General features: G+C 46.0%; 1 long non-coding RNA gene across 1 annotated transcript in view; it reads left to right on the plus strand.

Moving 5' to 3' along the window:
• LOC146754516 (uncharacterized) overlaps window positions 1–21,178 on the plus strand; it is a 375,770-nt gene that overhangs the window by 62,999 nt on the left and 291,593 nt on the right. The window lies entirely within an intron of this gene.

The following is a 21,178-nucleotide window of genomic DNA, read 5'->3' on the forward strand; positions in this document are numbered from 1 at the left end:
GATTGATGAAACATTTGCTCATTTCAGAGATGTGTTTAAATTAGACATACACTTTTAGATTTCTGCCCCCAATCCTTTTTGCCTTTGCTCAGAACAGGAAATGGAAAATCCCTGCCTTGGCTCTCCTCTTGCAAAGCACCCTTAAAAACATACTGTTGTGCAATGGAGCTGTGATCCTCTGCCTCAGGCAGCAGCTGTGGCAGCACAAGCCCTGCCGGGGGACTCCTTCCCCCCACACCACACGTCTCCGTCAGCACCCTGGGCTTTCATACTGCAGCACGGAAGCCCTCAGTTGGAGCAGAGGTATTGTTCCACAGTAAAGAAACATGCAGTGCCTGCATCCATATCTGCTATGGGGTGTCCCAGATTGTTAGACCTCTATGAAAAGCAGCTCACGGTCTGCAGAGAGACTTAATGTGTCATGGTCTGTGAGCAAAGCTCCTGCAGTGATCTCACAGCACGCTCACACAGTACATATCTTGTAATCTCAATCCAATTTCTCTCCTCTCCTCCTGTCACCTGAAGGCTGTGCTGTGCACAAGAGCTGCTCCTCAGCACAGCTGTCTCTCTACATCTCTGCCCACTTTTATGAGCTCCCTGTGTCCCAGGAGCCCAGACAAGCAAGCAGCAGATGATGCCATTTTTATCCTTCCCACTCATCTCCCCTGACACGTCCCTGGGTCCTCATGGCCAACAGCTTCTGAAAAAAAACGGCATCATGACTGTGCTTTGAAATCCGCTCAATTAACCACCACATGTCCAGTGGTCAGTGACTGATTGGAGACATATAGCAAGTACTAATTGAGTTCGTTTGATGAAGCACAAAGGGCAACCAGACAAGGACAGGGAGGTTTGGACTTTCCCTGTGCAGGACAGTGATCCAGCTGAGGCAGTGCAGGAGTCTCATCCCTTGACAGAAATCCTGGTGCTGAAATGGGATTCCGCACCCTACACACCCACAGGAGCTGGGATTCCTCTGGTTCAGTTCAGAAGTGCAAAAGGAGTTGCCTGCATGTGAGCTCTTGCTCTGAGTCCTCAGTCCTTCACCTTGGAGGCAGTTGCTCACACACAGACACTGTGTAATGTCCAAGGTGCCTGGGCTGCTCCTGATGTGTGCCAGTGTTTGTAAACCGTGTGGGAAATCCCTGAGATAGACACCTCCTTCCTGGGCATCAGTGGAGGGCCAGAGAAGGGATAGCACCGGCTGTCTGGTGAGTTCACTCGCAGCTGCAAGAGCAGCACAGGGCCTTCAGGAGAGCCATGCCCTAGGAGTGTCCGTGTTGCTACGTCAACTCCAGGACCCACGATCGCTCTAATGTCTGTGTGCCACCTTCTGCACACTGATACCATAGATGAGCTGCGGGCCTGTGCTCCTGTTTGGACCATAGGGACACAGTTGAATGGCTTCCACAACTGCTCTGTAACGGAAGGGGAATACAGAGTCTTTACAATGGTTGGGCGAGGAGTCAAAGAAGGGTGCATGCCCTCTGTGAGAGTGCACTGAGCTCTGCCTGGGGATGGAAGAGCAGGTCAGAGCTAATGGAAATGGCAAACAGAGGATTCCCGCAGTGCCTGTTCCTGGCTTCTTGATCATGGAGAGCAAGTGGAAGGTGCCCTCTCCAGACAGATGGGAGCCTGATGTTGTCAGGCCATTGTCCCCTTTGGGAGCATTTTTCACTCCAGTATCTGCTGCAGGGACAGCACAGCAGGGCATGTGCCATCCAGCAGATCCGTGGAGAGCACAGATGGCAGCTTCTTGACCAAGCCATGGAGGAACCAAAGAGGAGAAGTTCTCTGCTGGATCTCATACTGTCTGCCAATGAAGGTCTGGTGGGAACAGTGAAGGTCAAAGGGGCATGAGGCCAATTACAAGATGCAAATGGATCTCTTTTTATTTAATTATTTATTTATTTATTTATTTATTTATACTTAGGCCGTAAGCTTAAAAGATGTTCAAAAATGTCAATAAAATTGAGACAAAGAATTGAAAACAAAGATCAAAATCAATGAAAATGTGTTTACCCTTCTCAACATGAGAAATTCTCATGAGTCTTCTTCCATTTTAAGTTGTTAATACGAATCTTTCAGTTGATTTGATTTTTTTAATTGTTTTTTTATTGTTTATTTATTTTCTTTTTCTGAAACTATGATGTTTTTCCAGAATTGTGTTTGCTGGACACAGATGCCTTCAGGTTCAGGGACACAGACTGTGGTGCCAGTGCCAGTGCCCTGTGACTAAATCCCGGCGTCACCGCTGCTCTTCCCTGCTGCCTATTTGATGTCCCTCAACCTCCAGGTGTCTCCAGCTCTCCTAAATAAATGGCTGTGGTTAAGGGCATGTTTTCAGCAGGCCATTTAGACACACGCTCCTGCCACAGCCTGCCAGATTTCCCCATCCCTTGCTCTTTGTTCAGTCAGATACCTCCCAATTATCTGTCTGATTTCTGACTTTTAGAGGGATGACTCAAATTTGCTCCATCTCGCCAAAGTCTGATGGACTGTGTTGTCAACTCCTTAACTGTGATTCTATCTAGCCCTTCCTGTCTTTTTTTTTCTCTTTCTTTTTCTTTTTCTTTCATTTTCTTCTCCATTTCCTTTTCATAGTTTCATAGTTTCATAGTTTCGTGCGGGTTGGAAGGGACCTTAGAGATCATCGAGTCCAGCCCCCGGGATTCGAGCCTCTGTGTAGCAGAGCGGCACTTCTACCACTTGCGCCACAGGGGGGATTCGAACTCCGGGCCCCAGTGTTGCAAGGCGGCGTCTTTAACCACTGCGCCACCGGGTTCCTTTTCCTTTTTCTCTTTATCTTCCTTTTGTTTTCTCTTTCATCTTTCATCTTTCTCTTTTTCTTTCTCTTTCTCTTTCTCTTTCTCTTTCTCTTTCTTTCTCTCTTTTTAATTTTTCATACCTTAAAAAGCATGAATTATGAAAGATGTTCATTAATGTCAGTAAAAGTGAAAAAAAGAGCTGAAGACAAAGATAGAAATCAATAAGAATGTGTTAACCAGTCTCAATGTGTGAAATACTCACGAGTCTTGTTTAGTTTTAAGTTGATACCTCCCAAATCCCTGGCTGATCTATCCCAGGGAGATTACTGGAATTTGCTCCATTCCTCAAAAGTCTGTTGTTAGATCCTTCACCGTGATTCTATCTATCCCATCCTATCTGTTTCTAACTCATTTCTTGTGCAAATATTCCCTATGAAAGATAAACATCAATAGAAGCAGCTTGGACATGGCATGCAGTTGATCACTGTTTTACTGTTCATTCAATTGCATCACCTTTCCTTCTGTTTGTTGGCCATAAATAAAGAGAATTCTTTCTTTTTCTGTGTGCAGCTGGTTCTCTGTGGAAAGCCAGTGGGAGTTGGTGCAAAGACGGTTTAGCACTGTGCGGGTGACAACAGAGGAGAAGAGTGATGTGAGGAAAAGTGATGCAAATACCATGGGGCCAATGTGAGTAGAAATGTGGTGGGGATGTTGAGGAGCTTTGTCAACACATTAACAGAACAGAAGTCATTGGGACATCCTGGATCACTATCAGTTGCTCAGTGCTGCTTTAATGACTTGTTTTAACCCAACTATAAATAAATAGACTATAAGTGTTTGCTGGATTCTTCCTCCTTAAGCTCTCTCTAGATATCTCTCCATTTTGCTGAACAAGTTCTGAAAACCTGGAAAACAGGAAGGCACAAGGAACAAGATGCTCGTTAGGTTATAATGGGCCCCAGGGCGCATTTGATGCCGAATCGATCAATCTCCAGTGCAGAGTGAAGTTTTCACAGAGTACTCAGCAAGAAAAAGGCAGAAGTAACAATGAAGATTCTTGGAGTATTAATGGGCCCACTGAGGGCCATTAGCAAGCAAGCTTCCCAAAGCACTAGTTAGAGCCGATAATTGGAAGCCATGACTCCAGTCAGGCAAAGGCACTGGCATGGTGGCTCTGATGCTAAGAAAATCCTTCTTTGTCTTAAGAAGCAAACAAGACAAGCCCGATTCCCAGACCCTTGGCAGGGAGATCCTGTCCCTCATGTTGGCTCTGGGCCCTTCCTGGGGCAGTGGGATGGAGGTCTGTATGATGTTAAATGAAAGACATGGGGACAGAAGATCCCAGGCTCTGCATGGGGTGCAAGGACGGTGTGAAGTTCATGTCCCGTGTGTGCCCTGTGTCTCATCACAGGATGTGGGATGTGAGAAGGGCCCAGTCTGAACAAGCAGTCAATCCCAATGAAACTCTGAACTTCAGATCTCTCAGTTCCAGTGCCCTCCTGTGCACACTCTGCCATAGTTTGATGTCCTTTCTATTCTGCATTGCCCAGAAATGCACCTAGTGCTCCAGGTGATGCTAGAGCAGCGCAGAGCAGAGGGTGACAATCCTTTCCTTTACCCAGATAGCAATAAATTGCTTGATGCACTTTAGGGGACCGTTGGCCTTCCTGGCTGTCTGGGCACACTGCTGACTCACATTCAATTTGATGCTGACCAGGACCCTCAATCCTTTTCAGTCAGACCACCCTCCAATTTCCCATATCCAGTCAGTGTTTATGTCCAGGGTAGCCCCTACCGAGATGCCCAATCAGGCACTTGTTCTTGTTATGCTTTATGCACTTGGTGCTTAGTACCAACTGGTACCCACTTCTCTGTCTAGTCCACATCTCTCTGCAAGTCCTCTCCACCCTCAGTGGAGGCAACAGCACCTCCTCATCTGGTCTCATCAGCAAACTTGCTCAGAACATCTTCTACTCCTGCATGCAAGTCATCCACAAAAACATGAAAGAGAAGTGGCCCTAAAATGGAGCCCTGGGGAACCCTGACAATGACCATCTACCTGCCCGATGAAACACAATGACTATAGTCTGTTTGGCCTGACATACTGGCCAACTGTTTACCCACCACATTCTGTTTCTTTCTAGCCGTATGCAGAACATTCTGCCCAGAAGGGTGCTGTGAGTAGTCTCAAAAACTCTAATGAATCCTCTGGGATAACATCAGCTAGCTTCCCTTGGTCAGCTAAATGGATAATCGTGTCATAAAAAGGTGGGTGATGAGGTTGTAGAGGCTGTCAAATGCTCGGCTGTCAGTCAGAAAGAACCTGTGGATGCTGGCGTCCTGCTGCCGGTGGATGTGACAATGCTGCACCTTCCTATTACAAGAGATGGACAGAATACAGTCCCCAACCAAAATTTCACACTCCCTGACAAGAAAGGAGCCATCAGGAGCCCCCATCTCAGTGCAGTACTCTGTCAGCAGCCACTCAGCAATGTGCTGCCCACCGCGTGGCTCATCTTCCACCATTTGGCACTCTGCTGTCTGCTCCTCTGGATTCGCCATCTGCTCCTTTGTCAGACATGAACCCATGGCTCCTTACCGCTCACTTCAAGCCACCTCAGCTTTGGTGGGGCTTGCCAATGGTCTTTATAGCATCTGCTAACACCAACACTAGGTGTCTGGTGATTATGTTGAGAGGGTCTGTCTGGCATGGACAGTCACAGTCTTTCAGTTTTCTCCCTCCATGTCTGCTGAAATTAATGGCAGGGGGAAGAGCAGGGGGGTTTGGAGAGTATACAAAAACGGAGGACATGGAGGCACAGGCTTTGTTTCCAGACAGTAAATATTTAAAATGAGATTAAAAAACAAGATACCAAAAATTGATAGAGGTCTTAGGAGGGCAGGTGGGAGAATGAGGGTGGGTTAGGGTTCAAAACAAAATAATAGTCCCTATTATGCGCCATAATTATGGTTGAGCACAGGAAAACTTACAGGGGAACAGAGGCTCTTTATAAATAGCTGAGCCATCAGATTATGGCTCGGAGGTTATACACCACCGCTGAATAGGTAACACAGCAATCTGATGTTTGTTTGCAGAATAATCCTAGAACCAGCCCCAAGGTTTCTGTGGAACAAATAGGGAAGGGAATTCACCCTGTGCAACAGTGGCAAATGGATTTCCCTGAACTCCCAAGAAATGGATGGTTTCGTTATATGCTAGTTCTGACCAATACATTTCAGAATAGCCATATGGGATTCATTCCCTGACCATACTCAGAATGTCCAGCATAGGGAAAAGAGAGTGAATAAACTCTGCAGTTGTAATAGTTGCAGAAATAAAGGATCTCAGACAGACATTTGAAATTGAGACAGGGTACGGGAATATGAATGCCTGGGTAGAATGTATTAAATATACCGTCCAGAGTCTCAACCATAGCGATTGCTATGCTTCATCATTCATCAGGATGGCCTGTGGATCAGGTAGTACACCTTCCACTGCAGTGGACCCGGGACCCCCAAGGGATGTGATACATGATTACCCTGTATCAAAAGAAAGCTGCCTGAGGAAACAGAGCCTGTAAATTGCTATCTTTTCTTCTCTCTCCAGTGCCTGAGGTGGATGCCAAAAGCCCTCCTGCATTCACCATGGCCACATGTAACCATACAGCTTGCCTCTCAAGGCAGGGTGTAAGAGCTACCAGGCCTACAGGGAATTTCTCCCTATGCAGTGAGACCCTGAATGTTATGGAAGATTCAGCAGGAAACTATTTGAGATTGGGAATCTGTAGAGCAGATCTCTGGTGGTGTTGCAGCGGGTGGGAAGATCTTACGGTTCACTCTCCCATCTCACTGTGAGGTACCTGTGCACTTGCTCAATGAGTTCTACCATTCACCCTGGCATTCACAAAGGGGATGTCACATAGCCCCTAAAGGAACAAAAGGAGCTTAGGGTTCTCATTTGATGATGCTGTATATAGATACAGATTCAAATGGAGTGATCAGAGGTGTCTCTGATAAATTTAAGTTGAGAAATACAATTGCTGCAGGGTTTGAATCACTGTTCTGGTGGGTGACAATTAACAATGTGGGCTGAATTAACTACATCTCTTACAAACAACAAAAAAGAGAATCCGAACTACTATATTTGGGAATATATTAAACTACTTCATCAAGTATCGATAGATAGATATTTGGATTCACCCGAACTGTGGGAAAAACTTACTGGTTGGCTACCACATTTTGCATGGCTAAAGCAACTCTTTATTTCTTTGTACTATTGTAATCATCTTGCTGTATTTTGAAATGAGGTGTGCAATGTAAAACCTGTGGGAATAGCTATGAAGAATAGAAAAAGCACAAGCTAAGACAGAAAGTGGAGAGCAGAAGTTATTTGAAATCTTACCTTTCCCAGAATGTAATAATCTAGCAAAAGTATTTGCTAGGTCCAAGAAAAGTGGGGATTGAGTTCAAACAAGGGGACAATCTAAGGCTTAACTATTGCAGAGGGGCTTGGGTAAGCAGGATGTCAGGTCAGATAAGAAAAGAATATTTTGAAACTCCTTTGTCAGCGTTGTGGGCAACACTGGGCAAGGGACCAGCTGGAAAGTGTTTCAAGCTGAAGTCACCGCATAGTTTGATGAACAGCCGTGTGCTTCCTGCTGGATTGCGGGGTTTCTGAGAACATCCGACCCCAACAGCTCCAGAAATGTCGCACAAGAAGGAGGACAGACAGAGTCACTGCACATCCTTTATTATGTTAAGGTTCACACAGAGCCTGATACATTATGTACAGTGTGTCTGGGCTACACTAAAAAGTTACAAACTGAAGAGGAATAGATTTGTGTAATGATGTTTTAGTGAAAAACATTACAGTATTAAAATAATAATAATAAAAATTATAGTTATAAAAATTGATCAGAACAAAACAAAACAGAGTTTGCATCAGTAAAAAGCTGCATTACATGACAGGAATTCAAAAGGATGGGCAGTTCGATGTTTGTGAAACACATCTGGTCAACACTTTCCTCACTGCACCCTTGACCAAGTGGTTCCTCATGCTGTAGATGAGGGGGTTCACTGCTGGAAGTACCACGGAGAACAGAACTGCCACCACCAGGTCCATGGAGGGCTAGGAGACGGAGGGGGGCTTCAGGTCGGCAAAAAAGGCAGTACTGAGAAAGAGGGAGACAACAGCCAGGTGAAGAAGGCACGTAGAGAAGGCTTTGTGCCATCCCTGCTCAGAGGGCATCCTCAGCACAGCCACGAAGACCTGCACATAGGACACCACTATGTAAACAAAGCATACAAAGCCTAAACTTAAACTAAACATGATAAACACAACTTCCCTGAGATTTGATACTGAGAAGGAGAGCTTGAGGATCTGGGGGATTTCACAGAAAAACTGGTTCACTACATTGCCTTGGCAGAGAGGCAGTGAAAATATGTTGGTAGTGTGCAGCAGGGAATTGAGAACCCCAGTGCCCCAGGCAGCTGCTGCCATGGTGGCACAAGCTCTGCTGTCCATCAAGGTCCAGGGGCTTGCAGATGGCAACGTAGCGGTCATAGGACATGATGGTGAGAAGGGAGTACTCTGCTGACATGAAGAAGAGAAGGAAAAAGAGCTGTGCAGCACATCCTGTGTAGGAGATGGCCCTGCTGTCCCAGAGTGCGTTGGCAATGGCTTATGGGAGAGTGGTGGAGATGCAGCCCAGGTTGAGGAGGGCCAGGTTGAGGAGGAAGAAGTACATGGGGGTGTGCAGGCGGTGGTTGCAGGCTACGGCTGTGCTGATGAGGTCGTTGCCCAGGAGGGCAGCCAGGTAGATGCACAGGAAGAGACAGAAGTGCAGGAGCTGCAGCTGCCGCGTGTCTGCCAACGGCAGCATGAGGAACTCGCTGATGGAGCTGCTTTTGGGCATCTGCTGTTCCTGGGCTTGGAGTCCTGTTCAGAGTGCAGAAGATAATGACAAGTCCAGACGATTCTCATAGACACTCCTCCTACTATACTATGAAAAGTTTTCATTCTCCTATGACAATATTCATTTAGCAACACTAATTGAATTTAACTTCATTAAGTTCACCATTCTATAAGCAGAAGAAGCATATGGAGCTTTAACCTTCCTTTCATCTTCTAATCTTATCCCATTTCCCTAAACTTCTTCATCTGTTTCGTGTCTCAAATCTTTACCCTCACTCCTGTCAAAATCCTCAGTCCCAACCTTTGTGCCCTTCACTTTCTATTCAGGAAACCTGCCTATTTGCAATATAAGTGCATTTTTCTTGCCAACAAAATAGATAATTTCAACTAGTTCCACCCTTGGAAAGGTTCCATTTCGTAAAAGGAGAGGCTGAATACACTTCTCGTGTGACAGTTCACATAACAAGCAATTGACTGAAGAAGAATTGGGAGTCTCAGAGCTGTGTTTGAATTTGACAGACTCTTAGATTTCTGCTTCCAATCCTTTCACCTTCCGTCCAAACAAGAAATAGAAAATTGCTACCTTGGCTCTCCTCTTTCAAAGTACGCACAGAAACTTTCAGTTGTGCAGTGGAGCTGTGATCCCCCTGCCCCAGGCAGCAGCTGTGGCAGCACAAGCCCTGCCGGGGGCTCCTTCCCCCCTCACGTCTCCCCGCAGCACCCTGGGCAGCTCCCTGGGCAGGCTGAGTGCTGAGCCTGGCAGGCGGCAGAGTCCCATACCCGGCACACAGCCCCTGGGGCACAGCAGGTACTCTGCTCTGCAGGACAGCCCTGGGCAACCGCCTGCAGCCCCGGCTGCACAGCCTGCAGCTATGCTGGGACACGCAGCCCTCAGGGCTGTGCTCAGACCCTGCAGCACAGAAGCCCTCAGCTAGAACAGAAGGCTTTTAACACAGTAAAGAAACATGCAGTGCCTGCATGCATATCTGCTATGGGATATCCCAAATTAAGTTAACCCTCTATGAAAAGCAGCTCACGGTTTGCATTGAGACTTACCATGTCGTGGTCTGTGAGCAATGCTCCTGCACTGAGCTCACAGCCCACTCATACCGTACATATCCTGTAAGCTCTCTCCAATTTCTCTCCTCTCCTTCTGTCACCTGAAGGCTGTGCTGTGCACAGGAGCTGCTCCTGGGCACATCTGTCTCTGTGCAGCTCTGCCCACCTTATGAGCTCCTTGTGTCCAAGGAGACCGGAGCAGCAGATAATATCATTTTTATCCTTCCCACTCATCTCCCCTGACATGTCCCTGGGTCCTCATGGCCAACAGCTTCTGAAAAAAAGCAGCATCATGACTGTGCTTTGAAATCTGCTCAGTTAACCACCACATGTCCAGTGGTCAGTGACTGATTGGAGACGTATAGCGAGTTCTACCAGAGTTCATTTGATGAATCACAAAGGGCACCCAGACAAGGACGGGGTGGTTTGGACATTCTCTGTGCAGGACAGTGATCCAGCTGAGGCAGTGCAGGAGTCTCATCCCTTGACAGAAATCCTGGAGCTGAAATGGGATACAGCTCCCCACAGAACCACAGGAGCTGGGATTCCTCTGGTTCAGTTCAGAAGTGCACAAGGAGTTGCCTGCATGTGAGCTCCTGCTCTGAGTCCTTGGTCCTTCATCTGGGAGGCAGCTGCTCACACACAGACACTGGGTAATGCCCAAGGTGCCTGGGCTGCTCCTGATGTGTGCCAGTGCTTGTAAACCATGTGGGAAATCCCTGAGATAGACACCTCCTTCCTGGGCATCAGCTGGAGGCCAGAGAAGGGTTAGCACTGGCTGTCTGGTGAATTCACTCGCAGCTGCAAGAACAGCACAGGACCTTCAGGAAAGCCATGCCATAAGTGCATCTGTGCTGCTAAGTCAAATCCAAGACCCACGATGGGTCTAATGTCTGTGTGCCACCTTCTGCACACTGATACCATAGATGAGCTGCAAACCTGAGCTCCTGATTTGACCACAGGGACACAGTTAAATGGCTTCCACAACTTCACTGTAGCACAAGGGGGATACAGAGTCTTTAGGATGGATGGGCGAGGAGTCAAAGAAGGGTGCATGCCCTCTGTGAGAGTGCACTGAGCTCTGCTTCGGAATGGAAGAGCAACCAGGTCAGAGGTAATGGAAATGGCCAACAGAGGAGACCATCAGTGTCTGTTCCTGGCTTCTTGATCATGGAGAGCAAATGGAAGGTGCCCTCTGAAAACAGATGGGAGTCTCATGTTATCAGGCCATTGTCCCCTTTGGGAGCCTTTTGCACTCCAGTATCTGCTGCAGGGACAGCACAGCAGGACATGTGCCATCCAGCAAATCCGTGGAGAGCACAGATGGCAGATTCTTGACCAAGCCATGGAGGAACCAAAGAGGAGAAGTTCTCTGCTGGATCTCATACTGTCCGGCAATGAAGGTCTGGTGGGAACTTTGAAGGTCAAAGGGGCATCAGGCCAAGTACAAGACATAAATGGATGTCTTTTTATTTATTTATTTATTTATTTATTTTAGGCTGTAAGCTTAAATGATGTTCATATATTTCAATAAAATTGAGACAAAGAATTGAAAACAAAGATCAAAATCAATGAAAATGTGTTAACCCTTCTCAACATGAGAAATTCTCATGAGTCTTGTACCATTTTAAGTTGTAAATATGAATCTGTGAGGTGATTTGATGTCTTTTTTTTTTTTTCTTTATTAATTCTTTTTCTGAAACTACGATGTTTTTCAGAACTGTGTTTGCTGGACATGAATGCCTTACAGTTCAGGGACACAGACACTGGTGCTAGTGCCAATGCTCTTTTTTCAATCAGATACCTCCCAATTATCTGTCTGATAACTGACTTTTAGGGGGATTACTCAAATTTGCTCCATCTCACCAAAGTCTGATGGACTGTGTTGTCATCTCCTTCACTGTGATTCTATCTAGCCCTACCTGTCTTTTTTATTTTCTTTTTCTTTTTCTATGTCGTTTTCTTCTCCATTTCCTTTTCCTTTTCCTTTTCCTTTTCCTTTTCCTTTTCCTTTTCCTTTTCCTTTTCCTTTTCCTTTTCCTTTTCCTTTTCCATTTCCTTTTCCTCATTTTTCTCTTTTTTTTCTCTTTCTTTTTTTTTCATGATTTAAAAAAAAGCATGAATTCTGAAAGTTGTTCATCAGTGTCAGTAAAATTGAAAAAAATAGTTGAAGACAAAGATAGAAATCAATAAGAACATGCTAACCCGTCTCAGTGTGTGAAAAACTCACGAGTCCTGTTCAATTTTAAGTTGATTCCTCCCAACTCCCTGGCTGATCTATCTGTCACGGTTTAAACGAAAATCCACTTGCGTCTGTGACAGGGGCCTTGGGCCCTGCAGAGGCCCTAGGCCGAAAGGAAAAAAAGTTAATTAGGAAAAGAAAACAGCGGCAACAATCTAAGGAGGAACACTTATTTCCTAAATTACTATATCGAAATACAGGATAACACAATATAATACAATATAATTGAAAATTGAGCTAACGAATCAAGCAAAATAGGAGAGCGAATGAGTCCCATAACCGAGAGTCCTAATGTGAATCTAGGCGAAATGGTGAAGGCTCCCACACACTCCCCTGAACGCCAGAACTCGAAAGACCTCAGTCCAGCCTGCGACAGACTTAATATAGTGTCCAGGTCCCGTGACCTATCTCTCGGCTCATGTTGTTCTCTGAGAGATGTAGTCTTCTTCTGTAAGTTGCAGATTAAGTAAAATTATTCATTCATTTATATGATGTTATGATGTGGAATACTGATAGCAAAATTACAAAATTATTAAACCATGACACAATATCAGTTGCCCCTGTGGAAGGCAAGAAATGGAAACGGGTGTCCATTCAACGGCTGAGGTTTAACAAAAGCAAGTGTAGAGTCTTGCACCTAGGAAAAAATAATTGCATGCACCAGTACAGGCTGGGGAATGAGCTGCTGGAGAGGAGCTCTGCAGAGAGGGACCTGGGCTTCTTGGTGGACGACAGGTTGGCCATGTGGCAGCAGTGTGCCCCTGTAGCCAAAAAGTCCAATGGCATGCTGGGGTGCATTAAAAAGAGCGTGTCCAGCAGGTTGAGGGAGGTGATCCTCCCCCTCTACTCTGCCCTGGTGAGGCTTCATCTGGAGTAGTGTGTCCAGTTCTGGTCTTGCCAGTACAGAAAAGACAGGGATCTCTTTGAAAAAGTCGAGCGTATGGCCACAAAGATGGTGAAGGGCCTGGAGCATCTCCCCTATGAAGAAAGGCTGAGTGAATTGGGTCTGTTTAGCCATGAGAAAAGAAGACTGAGAGGGGACTTGATCCAGGTCTGTAATATCTGAGGTGTTATAAGGATGTCACGGGGGACAGTATCAAATGCCATGCTGAAATCAAGGTAGACAACATCCACTGCTCTCGCCCCATCCACCCAGCCAGTGAAAATGTCATTGAAGGTTACCAGGTTGGCTGACCATGACCTCCCCTTGGTGAAACCATGCTGACTACTCCTGATAACCTCCTCTTCTTCCAACTGTCTGGAGATGGCATCCAGCACAAGGTGTTTCATCGCCTTTCCAGGGACAGAGGTGAGGCTCCCTGGCCTGTAATTACCCGGATCTTCCTTCTTGCCCTTTTTGCAGACAAGGGGGACAATGGCTAACCTCCAGTCTTCAGGCAACTCCCCTTTTCTCCATGACATCTCAAATATGATAGAGAGCAGTTCAGCAATCACCTCTGCCAGCTCCCTCAGCAACCTTGGATGCACCTCATCATATCCAATGGCTTTATGAAACTCATCGTGGCCTAGGTGCTCACGGACCAGCTCTTCTTTAACTAAAGGGAAATCTTCCATTCCCCAGACCCTCTCACTAAGCTTCAGGGTCTGAGATTCCGGAGGGAGAGCTTTCTCACTGTAGACAGAAGCAAAGAAGGCCTTCAGTATCTCCACCTTCTCAGCATGCCTCATTATAAGAATACCCCTCTCACTTAGTAGGGGTCCCAAAGTCACCCTAGTCTTCCTTTTACTCTTAACATACTTTAAAAAACCTTTTTTATTGTCCATTTCAATGAGTGTCAACCCATTTATGTAATACTATGTTCTGCTTGCGAGGAAGCGTGTGAGGGAGGTGGGACAATCAGTGCTTGTACAGTGGCGATGTATTTATAACTGAACAATACACATTGTTTTACAGAAGGCATTATGGGTGTGTATGGAAACAAAAAATATTGTTTCACAAACTGTTTTGATGGTATAAGACAGTGTAATAGTTGATGGCATATGGAAGTGTACTTGAGGGTATGTGGAAGTGTATCTGAGGGTACAAATAGTGGAATTGTTTACAGAGGAAAAAGGGTTAAAGAGAAAGTGAGTTTATCTGCACTGACATGAGAGCAAGGCCCCGCTCCGTTCCTCTGTGAGCAGAGCACAGCAGAGCAGAGCAGAGCACAGACACAGTCCCCATGTATCAGGTAGTTCTATTCTGCTTACCAAATGGATGAGCTCACAACAGAAGAGGCAGATCTTCCTCTCTGCATCTTCCATCTGTGGCATATTCTGGAGTTCAAGGCATTGCAAAGTTATGGCACATCTACGGTCTTTTGCTGATGACAACTTAGTGTGCTCTGGGCTCTCATTTCTATGGCATCTAAAGTCTAGGGTCATGCCAGTTGACAGGAAGCTGGCAAATGTTGTCTCATTGTAAGGAAGAGCAAGAAAGATGACAGGGGCAATTATGGACCTGTCAGTCTCACTTCAGCGCCTGGTAAAATTCTGGAGAAAATGATGGTGGGAGTTATGGAAAAAAAGCTGAAGGACAATTCTGTCATTGGTTGCAGCCAACGCAAGTTCCTGAGGGGAAGATCCTGTTTAATTTCTGATCTTTTTATGACTCGGTTATCCATTTAGCTGACCAAGGGAAGCCAGCTGATATTATCCCTGAGGATTTCAGTAGAGTTTTTGACACTACTTCTCACAGCACCCTTCTGGGCAGAATGTCCTGCATACGGCTAGACAGAAACAGAATGTGGTGGGTGAGCTGTTGGCCAATATGTCAGGCCAAACAGACTATAGTCATTGTGTTTCATTGGGCAGGTAGATGGTCATTGTCAGGGTTCCCCAGGGCTCCATTTTAGGGCCACTTCTCTTTCATGTTTTTGTGGATGACTTGCATGCAGGAGTAGAAGATGTTCTGAGCAAGTTTGTTGATGAGACCAGATGAGGAGGTGCTGCTGCCTCCACTGAGGGTGGAGAGGACTTGCAGAGAGATGTGGACAAGGCAGAGAAGTGGGTACCAGTTGGTACTAAGCACCAAGTGATTAACGTATAACAAGAACAAGTGCCTGATTGTGCACCTGGGTAAGGGCAACCCTGGACATACACACTGACTGGATACGTGACATTGGAAAAAGTTCTTACTGAAAAGGATTGGGGTCCTGGTCAGCATCAAATTGAATATGAGTCAGCAGTGTGCCCAGGCAGCCAGGAAGGCCAACAATCCCCTAAAGTTCATCAAGCAATTTATTGCCATCTGGGTGAGGGAAAGGATCATCCCCCTCTGCTCTGCACTGCTACAGCTGCACTTGGAGCACTGGGTGTATTTCTGGGCAATGCAGAACATAACAGACATTAAACTATGGCTGAGTGTGCACAGGAGGGCAAGGGAACTGAGAGATCAGAAGTTCAGAGTTTCACTGGGATAGACTGCTTGTTCAGACTGGGTCCTTCTCACATTCCACATCCTATGATGAGACACAGGGCATACATGGGCACACATGAGACATGAACTTCACAGCATCCTTGAACCCCATGCAGAGTCTGGGATCTTCTGTCCTTCTGTCTTTCATTTAACATCATACAGACTTCCATCCCACTGTTCCAGTAAGGATCCTTAGTCAGCATGAGGTTCTCCTAACCAACGGTCTGGGGATTCAGGGTTTCGCCATTCTGCTTCATAAGACAAAGGAGGATTTTCTTAGCATCAGAGCCACCATGTCAGTGCTTTTACCTGCCTGTAGTCACGGCTTCCAATTATCTTCTCTAACAAGTCCCTTGGGAAGCTTGCTTGTTAATGTTCCTCAGTAGGCCCACTAATACTCCAAGAAACTTCACTGTTACTTCTGACTTTGTCTTGCTGAGTTCTTTGTGCAAACTTCTCTCTGCACTGGAGGTTGATGGACACAGCAGCAAATGCGCCCTGGGGCCCATTCTAAACTAAAGAGCCTTCAGTGCCTTGTGCCTTCCTGTTCTCTTCTTCAGGTTTTCAGGACTTGTTCAGGAAAATGGAGAGAGCCTGAAGAGCAAGAATCCAAAATGCAGTTATTGTCTATTTATTTAGAGTTTGTTTTATACAAGAAGTTAAAGAAGCACTTTGCAATTGATGTCAATCCAGGATGTCCCCATTGAGTTCTATTCTGTTTCTGTGTGGACAAAGTTCCTCCTCAACCTCCCCACCCCACTTCTACTCACATAGGCCCCATGGGACTTGCATCACTTTTCCTCACATCACTCTTCTCCTCTGCCGTCACCCGCTCAGTGTTAAACCTCCTTTGTACCAATTCCCACTGGCTTTCCACAGAGAACCAGCTGCACACAGAAAAAGAAAGAATTCTCTTTATTTATGGCCAACAAACAGTAGGAAAGGTGATGCAATTGAATGAACAGTAAAACACAGTGATTAACTGCATGCCATGTCCAAAATGAGTCCAAATTCCAGTAATCTCCCTGGGATAGTGTCATGGTTTAATAATTTTGTAATTTTACTAACAGTATTCCACATCATAACATCATATAAAGCATGAATAATTTTACTGAATCTGCAACTTACAGAAGAAGACTACATCTCCCAGAGAACAACACAGTTAGAGATGGGTCACGGGACCTGGACACTATATTATCTCTGTCGCAGGCTAGACTGACGTCTTTCGAGTTCTGGCATTCAGGGGAGTGTGTGGGAGCCTTCACCGTTTCGCCTAGATTCACAGTAGGCCTCTCGGTTACGGGACTCATTCTCTCTCCTATTTTGCTTGATTCGTTAGCTCAGTTTTAAATTATATTGTATTGTATTGTGTTATCCTGAATTTCGATATAGTATTTAGTAAATAAGTGTGCCTCCTTAGATCGTTGCCGCTGATTACTTTTCCTAATTAACTTTTTTTCCTTTTGGCTGAGGGCCCCTGCGGGGCCCACGGCCCCCTGTCACGGACGCAGGTGGATTTTCGTTTAAACTGTGACAGATTTTTGTGGAGAATGCGGGCAAATTCAGTTGCTGTTTTTCTGTGTTTTCTTCTGTTGCTCTTTTAGCTTTTAACAGAGGTACGAGTTTTTTTTTTCTGTTAAGGACCTATCTTAGGTTTGAGATTCTGCACCTGCAAGCTTGACCTTGAAAGTCCAGGCGGACTGCCAATATTCCGGGAGATTTTGTAAACACTGCTGAGCTTTGCTTTTTTACTTTTTTTTCTCTCTATTGAAGAAAAAAAAAAGAAAAAAAAATGTTTTCTCTAGTAATTTTTTTTACAAGGGACTGCATGTCATTAGTTCCTCTTTTGTGATGCTCCAAACATATTGGACCATGTTTAAGCTAGCCACTTTTTCCTATGGAGCTATAGAAATGTATAATGGATTGAAAGCAAGGTTAGCAACGCTTACTTGGTATCTGCATGCAGCTCCAGAGAGAGCAACTAGTGCAACTAATAGTACAGAAATGGTGGGTTTTGGGCATGCTCCTCGTTTTCTCTTTGCATCCTTTAAGCAGTCTTCGAATTACCAGTTGTCCCTGTGGACCACACTGTCAATTGTGTCAATCTCCCTGAACTTACTGTTGACTTTTTAACTTATTGGTTCTTGGATTTATTACATTTGTTACATCAGGAGGAAGTCTTCCCTAGAACCAGAGAATACTGATTGGCAGGGAGTGTGGAGAGACTTTGGAGAGACTTTTAGAAGACAGACATCTTTAGTGTCATGGAGCTTTACTCCTGAACACTTAAAGAATCCTGAGAGTTTGACCGCATATTTGAGACAGGAATGTTGTGGCTCAGGCAGATCTAAGGAGGCACAAATGACTTGGGGACTAGCTAATGCTTATCGGGCCTTATTCAATACCATTCCTGAGAGGGAAGATTTTGAGGCTGAGAGAGAGAGTCTCAGGGCCGAGAATGAGAGTATGCAATCCAAACTCGACACCCTCCAGTCCGAGCACAACACTCTCCAGTCTGAGCACAACGCCCTCTGGTCAGAGCACAGTGCCCTTTGGTCTGAGTGTAACATTCTCCAGTCAGAGCACAACGCCCTCCGGTCCGGGTACAACACTCTCCAGTCCAAGTACGACGCCCTCCAGTCTGAGCGCGGCACTCTCCAGCCCAAGCACGATGCCTTCCAACCCAAGTGCGAAACCCTCCAGTCCGAGCACAACACTCTACATTCCGAGCACAGCACCCTCCGGACCGAGCACAACACTCTCCAGTCTGAGCACAACACTTTTCAGACTGAGCACAGTGCCCTCCGGACCAAGCACAACACTCTCAAGACTGAGCACAATGCCCTCCGGTCCGAGCATAACGCCCTCCGGTCCGGGTACAACACTCTCCAGTCCAAGTATGACACCCTCCAGTCTGAGCACGACACCCTCCAGCCCAAGCACAACGCCTTCCAATCCAAGACTGACACCTTCCAGTCCAAGTATGACACTCTCCAGTCAGAGCACAATGCCCTCCGGAAAAACACTCTCCAGACTGAGCATAATGCCCTCCAGTATAAGAATAACACCGTCCAGTTCGAGTGTAAAACCCTCCTATCCGAGCGCAACACCCTCCAGTGGAAGTACAACAGCCTCCAGACTGAGTTCGGTGCTGTCCAGTTCGAGCGGAACACTCTTTGAAACCAGCTATGTGCCCTCCGGGGTGAACTGAATGTATTTAACCAACTACCAGGGGCACATGTAGTCCAATTTGACCAGCCACTGGGGGCACATGAAGTCCAATCTGACCAACCACAGGGGGCACATGTAGTCCAATTGGACCAACCATCGGGGGCAACAGATACAATGTTGGTTGCCCCTGTAAGAGGGCGAAAGACAAAACGAGTTTCAACTCAGATAGAGAAAATGCAGAAGGAGTTAGAGGAGCGGAGGGAGTTAGGAGAGCAGGGAGACTCAGGAGAGTAGGGGGAGTCAGAAAAGCAGAGTAAATTGGAGGCGCAGAGGATGTTAGAGGAGCAGAAGAAGTTAGAGGAGCAGAGGAAGTTAGCAGAGAGGAAAAAAAAGGAGGGTTACCTGGAGGAAATAATACAAGAGTCAGAGTCAGAAGAAGAAGAGGAGCCAAAAGCTAGATTTTCTTTACGAGAATTACTCGAGTCCAAACTTCTAGATGGTGCAGCCTCATCAACACAGTTGCCACCATCAACACCTGGGACTCTTGATAGAGTAAAAGGCGAGCAAAGTATTACGACCATTATTGAACGATCTTTTAAACTGAGTGAAATTCGGGATCTAAGAAAGGATTTCACACGTCAGCCAAAAGAACATATGGTCACTTGGTTACTTCGATGCTGGGACAATGGTGCCAGCAGTGCATGGCTCGATGGCAGTGAAGCTCGCCAACTGGGTAGCATTTCCAGGGACTCACGTGTGGACAGAGGTATTGGCACCTGCCAAAATCAGTCCTACACCCTCTGGAAGCGGATGTTGATAGCGGTAAGAGATAGATTCCCATTTAAATGGGACTTGGAGCCTGAGAAAAAGAAATGGACTGATATAGAGAAAGATATCCAATTTTTGAGAGAAAGTGCTCTGGTGGAAATGCTATACAGCTGCCACTTCAATCGTAATGACCCAAACCAATTACATGATCCTGAAACAGTCCGCGTTCCACGACAAATGTGGCGTGACATTACAAAGGCAGCTCCAGAAAAGCATGCCAGTGCACTTGCATTAGTATATGGCAAAGGGGAAAGGAAACCCCTTGTCAATGAACTAATTAGCAGACTTCAGGAACTTGAATTATTTATAAGCGCTACAGAAGTTAATCTGTATACTTCAGCCATTGTCAAAATAGTGGAAAGATTAAACAAAATGGAGGGAACACAAAGTGATATTATTGACAAATTGGCTAACGTGCCTGATGTAGATGAATCCATGGTTGTACCAGATGATGGAAACCAGGATTTCCACGATCGCCTATTGAGAAAGCTAAATAACATGAGTTCCTCTCGACACGTATCATCGAAAATCTCAACCATAAAAAAGAGACGTCCTCGTATTCAAGCAAATGACAACGATAAGACTACACGTCTTGCCTTGTTGTTTTTCCTCTGTAGTCATGGGGAGGACATGAAGAAGTGGTGTAATTCATCTACTTCTGCACTTCAGGCACGAGTGAAAGAATTACAATGCAAAACAACCACCAAGGTGAACTCTTCCAAGAAGGGGAGAGTTCCAGTTGCTGCAAGCCACCGAGGTAAACAATAGAGGGGCCCTGCCCCCAGCCAGGGGGGTGAAAGGGATAATAGAGTATACTGGACTGTGTGGATTAAGTGGCCTGGCACATCTCAACCACAGAAATATAAAGCCTTGGTGGACACTGGTGCACAATGCACCCTAATGCCCTCAAGTCACCAAGGGACACAACCAATATATATCCATGGAGTGACTGGGGGTTCCCAAGAATTGACTACGTTGGAGGCCGAAATAAGCCTCACTGGTAAAAACAGGCAGACACCTTACTGTGACTGGTCCAGAGGCTCCATGTATACTGGGAATCGATTACCTTAGGATGGGATATTTTAAGGATTCCAAGGGGTATCGATGGGCCTTTGGGATAGCTGCTGTTAACACAAACGGTGTTAAACAGCTGTCAGCTTTACCTGGTCTGTCAGATGATCCTTCTGATGTGGGGTTGCTCCGGGTAAAAGACCAAGAGGTACCAATTGCTACCAAAGTGATTCACAGATGGCAGTACCGCACCAATAGGGACTCATTGCTCCCCATTCACAAGCTAATTTGCCAATTAGAGAATCGGGGAGTGATTAGCAAAACTCACTCGCCTTTTAACAGCCCCATATGGCCAGTGCATAAAGCCAGATGGGAATGGAGGCTGACGGTGGATTACCGTGGCCTGAATGAAGTCACACCTCCATTGAGTGCTGCTGTACCAGACATGCTAGAACTCCAGTATGAGTTGGAGTCAAAAGAAGCTAGGTGGTATGCCACCATTGACATTGCTAATGCCTTCTTTTCCATCCCATTGGCTGCAAAATGTAGGCCACAGTTTGCTTTTACCTGGAGAGGTATTCAGTATACCTGGAACCGTTTACCTCAAGGGTGGAAGCACATCCCAACCATTTGCCATGGGTTGATCCAAGCCATCTTGGAACAGGGTAATGCTCCTGAGCACTTGCAGTATATTGATGATATTGTGGTGTGGGGCCATACAGCAGCAGAGGTTTTCAAGAAAGGGAAACAGATAATCCAAATTCTCT

Source organism: Coturnix japonica, chromosome W, assembly GCF_054131305.1.
Source record: "Coturnix japonica strain WE chromosome W, WE-NBRP24, whole genome shotgun sequence".
NCBI lineage: Eukaryota > Metazoa > Chordata > Aves > Galliformes > Phasianidae > Coturnix > Coturnix japonica.